Source organism: Bidens hawaiensis, unplaced genomic scaffold (genome assembly GCF_021521415.1).
Source record: "Bidens hawaiensis isolate Kalapana, Puna unplaced genomic scaffold, B.hawaiensis_p1.1 tig00082049_1, whole genome shotgun sequence".
Lineage (NCBI taxonomy): Eukaryota > Viridiplantae > Streptophyta > Magnoliopsida > Asterales > Asteraceae > Bidens > Bidens hawaiensis.
Window position 1 is genome coordinate 5,449 of NW_027503864.1, and position 11,449 is coordinate 16,897.

The 11,449-nt window shown below is 31.9% G+C and overlaps 1 long non-coding RNA gene across 1 annotated transcript; it reads right to left on the reverse strand.

The window, feature by feature from the left end:
• Positions 1–1,908: 1,908 nt before the first annotated feature.
• Positions 1,909–2,718, reverse strand: LOC143607421 (uncharacterized). Its single transcript, XR_013148968.1, has 2 exons — positions 2,562–2,718; positions 1,909–2,135 (listed from the first exon to the last, which is right to left on the reverse strand). It is a non-coding gene; the product is annotated as an uncharacterized LOC143607421 (long non-coding RNA).
• Positions 2,719–11,449: the final 8,731 nt, after the last annotated feature.

Sequence of the window (11,449 nt, forward strand, 5' to 3'; positions counted from 1 at the left end):
GTTTTACTTATAACTTTGTAATTTGAATTATCACGTGTGTGACATGGGCTGTAAAACTAGTATATATATTTCAGTTTTTATACTTATGCACTTTATGTTAACGTACAAAAGTGGAGTAATACAAAAGAACGATCGTCATCTCAACTCTGGCTGTACGGTAAAGGCTGTCGCTTTTGGGATTAAAGACTAGGATTGAAAACCTGACATGAGATTAGATTTTAGTAGTCTAGAAGTAACAGTAGAACTTGTAGCTGTTAAAAAAAGATGATAAATTAAAATATATAAAGTTAATCAAGAGGCCTGTAAATAAACTGAACGTTCGGTGAACTTTCATGAACCGTTCGACGGGAAGTTCTCTTATGTTCGTTTATTTAATAAATGAACGAACATGAACACATTTTCTGTCTGTTCATTTATGTTCATGAAAGTTCGTTTATATTCGTTTATGTCTGTTTATTTATGTTCGTTTATGTATTAATAGAAAATAATTAAATATCATCTGGATAGTTTATCGGCTTAAAGGTTTTATATTTGTTAATTTGTGTTCATTTAAGTGTTTTCATTTAAGTTCGTTTATATTAGTGTTCATTTACATTTGTTCATACATGTTCGTTTATCTTTGTTCAGTTATGTTCGTTTAGGTTTTAAACAAATGAATACAAGTGTCCATCTTTAAATAAACGAACATGAACATATATATTTGTTCGATTAAGTGTCTGTGTTCTTATAAAGTTAAATGAACGAACTTGTTCGTGTTCATTCGATTTGTTTATAGGCTTTCATTCACATTGATGAATGCATTGGTCTCAATCTCTAGGCTCTGCCGATTTTATTTGCGTTCGTTTGTGTTCGTGAACCGTTCGTGAACACAATAATTTCCTTAATGAACGAACACGAACATAAAATCTCGTTCGTTAAGTGTTCGTGAACACATTATTTTCTTAACGAACGAACATGAACAAGCCTTGTTCGTGTTCGTTCGGTTCGTTTACAGCCCTATAATCAAAAAATAAATTCAAAACATTAGAGCATTCCCAGCTCGTTCCCTACCCTATATCCATATATATATATCATATAATTACACTAAAAAATATTGTATTTTCTCTCTTCTGTTTAATTAAATAATATTTTTATACCTTTATCATCATATTTTCTTCTTCTTTCACTCACAACTACTTTATGAAAATATTAAAAAATAATACAGTGTCTACAGTAAAACCTCAAATTTAACTTTCACATATAAATTTTTTCTTTCCTCTACTCATAATCATTTAAACCATATCATATAATTTACAAATTCCTCTCACATAATTTAAGGGAACGGATTGAGAATGCGGACAGCTTTCGGAAAGGATGGTGCCGTATTGTGTAGAACAGTTGTCAATCGAGTGGCTTGATTTTCAACATTTTTGTCCGGCTTGATTACTATTATAAAAAGAATAAAAAGACAGAAGGAGACGAAATGTTGAAAACTAAAAAAAAAACAATTCATAAATATTGCTTGGGTGTACTGCATTAATGTAGTAGTTAGTTTTACTCGTGTATTACATGAAAAAAAAAAAAGAATATATGCATTTTCTTCTTTCTTAAAAGTTTAGATTTCCTTAAAAGTTTTTTACCCGTATTAATGATACGCGAACGAGGTTCTCGTTTTTTATTCAACAATAAATTATATGCGAGTAAAGGTGTGTATATACTAATAATACACACACGCGATTATAAAACTATGTAGGATATAAAATGCGTAAAATAGTTATAACATAACCATAGACGTACAAATCACTTAAAAAAAGTTGCCTACTTTAACAATTTTCTCTTCATTTTTATTTATGTCCTATATTACTAAAACATGGAAATCGGTCAAAATACAAAAGAATAATTGGTTTCACATAAACCAGATGAAGAAAAAAATAATATTAGTGTTTTTATAAATAATAAAGTTTCACATATTTATTCTTTTCTATTTGCTATAGCGAATTATATAACTTGAGGCAATTAAACATGATGATCCTTCCATGGGAGACATTGTAGCTTAGAGCAAGATCCTTCCCATATGCTTTTGCAAGTTTCTTTACTTGACGCTCCATCGCAACACCTACACTCCACTCCAAGTGTAGCAAACACCTTTGCATACCCTACATATGTTAAATACACACACATATATCATTATTTCTTATCATAAACATGATCATCTTGAAATTTTAGATGACAAAGCCGAACTTCAATTCTAGTATCTGGTTCATAAACTAGTTCATATGTATATGAATGAACACTAAAAAATGTGAAAGGACTGTTTTCTATAATCCTTACTTCTTGTGTATGTAACACCGTAATTATCTTTTTAAATGGGAAATATAGCAATAGTCTAATAAGATATACCGACTCATTCCAATTCCAAAATCCTTTTAAAGATTAAATTTATACGTCTTTTTTTGTTCATGTTAGCATTTTTGAGACAGTAGATCGAAATCTTAATTGGAGATTAATTCTATCAATCAAGATTATAAGGGTTAATTTTCTTAATATTGAAAGAACAAAATCATAAAATGAGAATGTCTTACTTTGAGGATAATGTTTTGAAGGGTGAAAACCAAAATCTCTTGTGCATTGGGATGAACCAAAGATCATCAAAAGCAATAGCAAGATCACTAGATTCTTGAACTTATGCATGCCCATGTCTCTAAACATAAAATATTGAAGAATTTCACTTTGATTGGATTCAAATAATATCAAGATTGTCACTATATTAAGTTGGGCTTGTATCATCCTCTATTTAAAGAGCATCGTTGCTCCAATAGAAACAATTGGTCAATGATGTGCCACGTGTTCACAGCTTTATCTTTGGTTATTATTTTGTGACCTGATCAAAATTTAAAAGTGGGGTCTATGAAAGGGGAATTATTTAGTGAAAGAATTGAACCAATTTAGTCCGACTGCATGTTTTCGCTATAATTTTGGTTAAAATTTTGGTATCTTTTTAATGATGTGGATAATTAGTTAAAACTAAAGATTTTTCTAGTGGGTTGAAACTAAGGCATTTCATAGTCTTTCACATAAAATTATGTCTAATCATAATATCATCATGGTCATTAGTATTAGGCTGGGTTCTAATCAATGTTTTACTTTTTAATCTTCTAGTTATTTTATAACTTAATTGCTAAAATGGTTTTTGGCCCATGGATAGTTGAGATTTATGAGATGAGAGATTATAAAAAAATTGACTATTTTATAATTCAATTGTCAAAATAGTTATGACACGTGACCTATAGATAGCTATGATAAATGAGATGAGAGATTAGAAGATCAAAAGGGAAAATTATACTAAAAATAAATATGAGCTTAACACCTAAACCTCATTATTTTACCTTATTTTAGAAGAGTTAGATTAGATATGATATGTCGGCAGTGTATGTCTTAATTTTAATTGGTAAATGTTTTGTTATGACTATAAATTGAGAAAAAAGGATCTAAGATGATGGAAAAAGAACCAAATGATTAACAAATAACGAAACAAAACAAACTAAAAAAAGTTTAAATAGTGATTTGTAATTTGCTAAAATAGTTATCAGTTACCAGAAAAACATAATTGAATAATTTACTAATATACACTATGTGAATATATAATTGAAAATAAAAAGAAAATATATGACTAGTTATAATATTCTTTTTCGCATAAACATGTCACCCACCCTCATCCCATCCCCACCCACATTTTTCCAGGGGAGAGTTTGAAATAGAAAGAAGAGATTAAATAAAAATCACTAACATCTAATTGAAAACTCATAAATTTTTATTTTTTCGTTCTTTTTATGCATTATTAGCTTTTGTCAAAAATAAATGAAAAAATATATGTAGCTCATGAACTACATATATTAAAACTGATTTTCACAAGTTTCCGAATTAGAAGTGGTTTTCGTTGGTCTCGTGGTTAAGGTGGTGCCCCATTAAAGAAGGCATGCAGATTCGAACCTGGTTTGAATTCTTTCTTTCTTTTTTTTCCTACAAGTTTGCTCATTTGGTAATTACTTTAAGTTTAACAATTTGGTTAAATCTCTCACAAATTTGAGTTAAATATTTAATAAAAATAATTACAATAGAACATCTATAATTTATTACTCGATAAATTAATAACCTATAAAATTAATAATTCGTCTGGTCCTAACTTGGGACCAGTATAAAATTTGACCCCAGTCGATAAAATAATAATAATTTTTTGAACCCAATGTAAATATATTAATCCCAGCGAAACTATAAATTAATAATTACTAAAATATTTCAAAATTTTAGGATTGTCTAGTAAAAAATGAATCTATAGCTACTTGTTTTTTTATGAACTTCAAATATATATTGAGTTCATCTTTAAATCTCCCCATTATGAACTTCAAATCTATATATATGCGAATTTTGAAGGTCCTTGTTTCTGTTTTATTCAAATAGGTAAAATGAACGGATATGAAAATTTTAAAGGTCGATGCATTAATTTAAGAGTTGCTCACTAATATAAGCCAGCCCTTTAAGATTAATATTTATTAATTTATCGATATAATAATATCTCGTTAAATTAATAAAATATCTCGAACTCAACATTATTAATTTATAAATGTTTTATTGTATTAAGTGTGATTAAATTTTATTCTTAAATAAATTAATAATAATTGATTTAGTAATAATTAATTTTGAAAAAAGGAAAAAATCTAAGTTTTGATACACATTTTATTCAAAACCACAATTCACGTGTCGATATTCGTTTGGACATATCACGACTTTATTTTACCGTTTTCTATTTCACGTGGTGAGCGTGATAACATACCAATACCATAACAAATCGACAGAGTGACTGAACTCTCACCAAGGTTCGCCATTGCGGTGAATAATTTGTGAGCTACTTTGATTTTAAGGTACTTATTTTGAAATAAATTATGTGTATAAAAGGAAAGATTCATACGATATTTTCCTTACACCACATACTTTCAATAAATATCAAAAGAAAAAAGTTAAGCATACTTCTAGAACAGTTTACTAAGAGTCAACTCAAAGACATTCGTATCACCTTTTTCATTTCTTTTCACATTCTTTGTATGTTACACGTGACACATGCAATGAACAACCCCCAAACGTAAAAGTTGGTCTTGAAGGACAACAATGTACGCGTGGTTTTCAAAATATTTGAAGAATTCAAGAGAAACAAACTATTCAAATATTTATTAAATAAAAATGTTGGATGACCCGCGTGTAAATAATATCAACCCCGTCTTCTACGAATTACTATCACATCATCAAAGCTTGCCAAAATGTTCTTTCACAGCTACATTCATTGGTGAAGCTTCTAAGGGACCCGGGGTCCCCGCCCCCACCCCCTGCTCACTTTTACTCAGTAGTATAAATTTATGTGTTTTTGTCCAAACTGTTTTATACGTATTGAGTCTGACCTCCCTGAAACACAGTCCATGACTTTCGGCCCCCCTATATTTTGAATCAAACTTCGCCAACGGCTACGTTACAAATTCAATTTGAATGCATGGTGTACATAACACATAATATGAATAGAAACTAGTTATTCAAGAATCTACTTTAACGCTAACAATATGTGTAGCAGTTTGTTCAAGGGGAGCCAAGGGGTGTCCAACTCATCAAGAGGAGGCGCGAAAACCACTATGTGCCTGGTGCCTGCCAAGGAGGGGTGCCAAACCCTCCTCTGCCAAAGCTTTAAGGAGCGCTAAAAGGAAAGAAAGGCAGCCGGTTTGGGGGTGGATAATTTTAATAAATCCAAGTAAAAACCACTATATACTATTGTTAAAGAGTGAGTTAGTTAGCCCTATAGTCTACACAACACTTAAACTTGGCTCTTTAGCTTGCTCCACTACAGACAACCTAAGCCCATTAGTTCGGGCTTGAACATGATCAAAGTAGGGCTGTTCATGAGCCGAGCCGAGCCGAACCGAACGAAGTCTCGCTCGTTGCTTGGCTCGTTTATAACCGGACCGAACGACTGGAATTTGAACTGAGCGAAAATCGAAACGAGCCAAAATCGAATCAAGCATTTTTCGATCGAACATCGAGAGATTTTCGATCATTATTTATTTCTTTTTCACTCCCTACAAATTTCAATACGAAACAAGATTGAAGGTTGTAAATAATATATTTCGTAAACAAATTAGTAGTTTTAGACAAACGTGTAATATGTTTTATTATTTAGGTAAAAGAAGTTTAAAATGAGATATAATGAACATATTTTAGTATTATTATTATGAAAACTTAAATCGAACTAATAATACTATAAAATTGACGAAATAAGAAAAGTTTAAAAGGTTAAAAAATTATATACTCATATTTATGTGTGTTGTCTACATATTTATATATTTGTTCATATATAATTATATATAAAATAAATTAAAAATAATCGAGTCGAACGGTACCGAGCAGCCTCTGTTTGTTGCTTGGCTCGTTTACAAACCAAACCAAGCATAGCGACTCGTTTAGAATCAAGAGAAAAAATAAGCGAGCATTTTCCGACCAATTTTTGAGCGAGCGGTGAACTATTTAGACGGCCCTAGATCAAAGAGTATTCAAAGTCGATCAAATGAGAATCAAGTTATGAAGACATGGTTCCTCGCTCTCTTTACGCATACAGCTTCATACATCACCAGCTTAATTGTTATTTTATATGTATATATTAAATTTGTCGTAAGATTTCACTTACATTTTAATGGCTACCAAGGATGTCTTCAAGAATTATTAAAAAAAAAATAAAAATTTTGGGTCTAAAGATGAAAAAAATTTTGGGTCTTATGTAAAATGGTTTTTTTATTGAGTTAAACAATCAGAATTTTAAATAAGCTTACTTGGTTATAATTTAGGTTTTGCAAAACTTTTTTTTTAAATGTGTTTAAAAAAGTTGAATAATTGAGTCTAAACATTAATAATACATTTTTTTCCAAATATATACCGGCCTCCCCACCCCCATTAATAGTCGGCCATGTGGCTTCCTAAACTAAACTAAAGTATAACATATTGTAAAAATAAATTAAAATTAATGAGCGACCAGGGGTGGACCTACCCCTACCGTGCGCGCAGGGGTCAACCGACCCCTGTGAAAAAAATAATAAATAATACTATTATAGGGTTGAAATCTTGACCGTCCATTGTGTAACATCCCTTTTCGTGGATAAAAATAAAATATTTGAATTGGATGTCATGCATATCCATAATATCTGTATTATAATATTAAATGGAGAAGATAAGATTGTAGAAAACCTTAACGAGTAAGTCTTTGAATTGGATGTCATGCATATCCATAATATCTGTATTATAATATTAAAATGGAAAAGATAAGATTTTAGAAAACCTTAACGAGTAAGTCTTTGAATTGGATGCCATGCATATCCATATTATCTATATTATAATATTAAAATGGAGAAGATAAGATTGTAGAAAACTTTAACGAGTAAGTCTTTGAATTGGATGTCATGCATATCCATAATATCTGTATTATAATATTAAAATGGAAAATATAAGATTGTAGAAAACCTTAACGAGTAAGTCTTTGAATTAGATGTTATGCATATCCATGATATCTGTATTATAATAGAAATCTTATAGGGTAAGAAAATGATGTCAGCTCGTATCTTCTTGACAAAGTTTTCTTAATGGAGAAAATTTCTTAATAGATAAGAATGCCTTATATATATATATATATATATATATATATATATATATATATATATATATATATATATGTTTTCCATGCACAAGAGTCTGATACATCATCATATGACACTCAAATTTAGTATATATAAGTGTAAACTTTTAAACAAGAAAACAGAGTAGTGTATTATAGAGACGTTTCCATCATAGCGGGTTGTCGTCTACCCTTGAGTTACTAATACGAAGAGGTAAGTATACGGAACCATAATCATTTTATTCTATAGCGTGTTATTCGTGCTTACCTAATACTCAAATATATGATTATTTGGAAAATGTTTTATGAGATTATGGTTCCAAGTATATGGAATTAGTGGCTTAAAAAAGGGCTATAGTTTTGAAATAAATATGGTGGTAAGCTCCAATAAAAATATATGGGTTACGAGTCTCGAGAGTTTTAGTAATTAAAACTCCAAACTTTTGATATTATAAATAAAAAGATTTCGGGAGTTGAAATCTCAAGGAGTTCGGGTGTTGAACTCCAAATAAAAGGGAGAGTTAATAACCCTCATGGGTTAAAAATGAGCTCATAAGGAATTCGGGTATTGAATTCCCAAAGAATAATAAGGAGTAAACATAAGGAATTCGGGTGTTGAATTCCCAAAGAATAATAAGACGTAAACATAAGGAATTCGGGTGTTGAATTCCCAAAGAATAGTAAGGAGTAAACATAAGGAATTCGGGTGTTGAATTCCCAAAGAATAATGAGGAATAAACATAAGGAATTCGGGTGTTGAAATCCCAAGGAATTTGAGTGTTAAATTCCATATGAAAATAAAACATATTTTATAAAATGGTGTACTTACTTAGCGAAAGCTAATAAAAATATGTTTTTAAAATATTTTCAGGAAAAGTACCCTAGATGGTTGAAGCTTCATGGACGTGACTGGACTGACAAGAGAACCACACTCTCGTGTTTAATAGTTTGTATAATAAAGTTTGTTGTTAAACATATATGTTTTCTTGTATAATATATATTTTCTTAAAATAACACGTCACCACGAGTGACATATTTTGGATGTAATCTGGGATCTACTCTTATATGTATTTTGAAAAGTATTAAAATAAAAAAAATTTTGGGTGTTTCAAGTTGGTATCAGAGCACTGTTCGAGAGATTTAAGCATTCAAGAGGAATACTTAGACTCGAACCATAAGTGCTCTTGATAAATAAACGAGAGGGTTCAGTCCAGAAGCGGTCCACAGAAGCTACAAAGGGGAGTTTGGTATGGGTGCATAAATGAAAATAAAGGGGAAAATATGTGAAAATTGAAATTTGTATGTTTAAAAGACAATATAGTAATTGGGGGATCAGGATGAGTATAATATATTTCTTTCATAACTGGCCAGTATGAGACAAATATATCATACCACTATGAAGCCTCAATAATTATATTGTGTTCGAAACAACAAAGAGTAAGTGGGGTAATGTAAATATGCATATGATGATGTGTTTGTTTATAGTTATTTTGTCATATATGCATATAGAGTACTTTATGGCCTTGAATAGATTGTTAGAATTAACAATAGATAAGGAGTATAAAGGCCTTAGATAAGTACCTTAGAAAGGATAAATTTATGGAATAAAAATAATAATAAATAAATTATTCGTCACAGTAAAGAGACATGGTGGAAGAAAATACTGTACACGGTGATGGAAGCGGTAATGCAGAAAAGCATGTAGATAATGTTTCGGAAAAATCTGCATCTTCACCTCGTCAAGAAGATACTGCAAATTTTGTCCCCGACGAAATTCGCAAGAAGATAGCAATTGAGGTTGGGAAGGCGTTTGAAGCCAATATTCCATATCTTCTTACTGAAATGCAAAATTCTATAGGAATTATGCTGGAAGAAAATTTAAAAAAGAATGAAACGAATGTGGAAAAGCCTTTCGAGAACATGGGGGCGGCACCACGAGTGGAGGTAGAAACGCATCGATGTGCGTATAGGAATTTCATGGCTTGTAAGCCGTTACAATTTAAGGGAGAAATAGATCCCTTGGTCAACCAAATGTGGATTACAGCTATGGAAACTATTTTTGATACGTGCCACTACGACACGACTGTTGAAGTGATGTTCGCAACAAACCAGCTTTCTGAAAGAGCTAAAGACTGGTGGGATATGGTCAAAAAGGAAAAAGGTAGAGAAACGATAAGAAATATGTCTTGGGAAGAATTCAAACCAATCTTCCTAAAATATTTCAGTCCCCGTGTTGCAATTGATCGAATCACTGAGGAACTTCTTCATATGCATCAAGGCAATGAAACGGTGGACGAAATATTTGGAATTTTCTACGATAAAGCTAAGTTTTGCCCTTCTCTCTTCACTAGTGAAGAAGCATGGATGACTCGTTTCCACATAATACTTAAAACATAAATCAGAGAATTCATTTCTCCATCAAAGTGCGGAAGTTTAGAGGAGCTTCTTAATTAGGCTCGCAAACGAGAGGTGGAGCTAAAAAGACAAGTTGAAAGAGATGGGAAGCGGAAGCTAGATGTTGTAATACCTGCAGCACCTACAAAGAAAGCGAAAAATTTTTAGCCTGCTAAAATACCTAGCTTTAAGAAGGAGTTTAGTAATTGTTAGTTTTGCGGAAAGAGACACTTAGGAGAATGCCGTTATAAGAACCCTACAAGTTATAAGTGTGGAAGACTCGGGCATACGGCACCAGAGTGTACTAGTCCCGTGAACATATGTTGTAATTGCTATAAACCAGGTCACATGAAAAATGAATGCCTAGAGTTGAGGGCAAGGAATGAAAAGGCGGCAGAAGGATCAAGAACTGCAGAGAACGTAAAGAAGTTAGAAGCTCCAAAACCCCGAGGCAGGGCTTTTCAAATCACCGTGGAGGAGGCGAAGGTTATACCTGATGTCGTAACAGGTACCTTTCTCGTAAATTCACTCTCTGCCTATGTTTTATTTGATTCCGGAGCTAGTAGATCCTTCGTATCCAAAAATTTTGCTTGCCATAATTTCTTTAGTAGAAGTAAATTGATAAATTCCTTATAAGTCGAAATCGCTAGTGATAAAAGCTTTGTCGTCTCCGAAGTGTGTCGAAATTCTAAAATAAATATTCAAGGAGATGAATATTCTATCGATTTAATTCCAATTACTCTACGGGAATTTGATATCATTATTGGAATGGATTGGTTATCCCAACATCATGCGTCGATAGTTTGCAATTAAAAGATCGTCCAATTTCTATCACCGGCTGGAAAACAAGTTTGTGTTTATGGAGAAAGGAAGAATGATATCATAATATGCTCGATGGTGAAGGTGAGGAATTGTTTGAAGCATGGTCATCAAGCGTTTCTCGCATATGTGATAGATACAAAAGCAAAAGGAAAGGAACTTGATCAAGTCCCTGTTGTTAATGAATTCCCTAACATTTTTCCTAACGAGCTGCCAGGAGTTCCACATGAAAAGGGAAGTCGAGTTTAAAATAGATCTAGTTCCAGGAGCTAAACCTGTGGCTAAATCTCCATATCGACTGGCACCAAACGAGATGAAAGAATTGATGTCTCAACTCCAAGATCTATTATTTAAAGGCTTTATTCGCTCAAGTGTTTCACCTTGGGGCGCACCTATTTTGTTCGTTAAAAAGAAAGACGGTAGCATGAGGATATGCATTGATTACCGTGAATTGAATAAATTGACCGTCAAGAATAGGTATCCTTTACCTAGAATTGATGATATTTTTGATCAGCTACAATGTGCTAGTTGGTTCTCAAAGATCGATCTAAGGTCCGG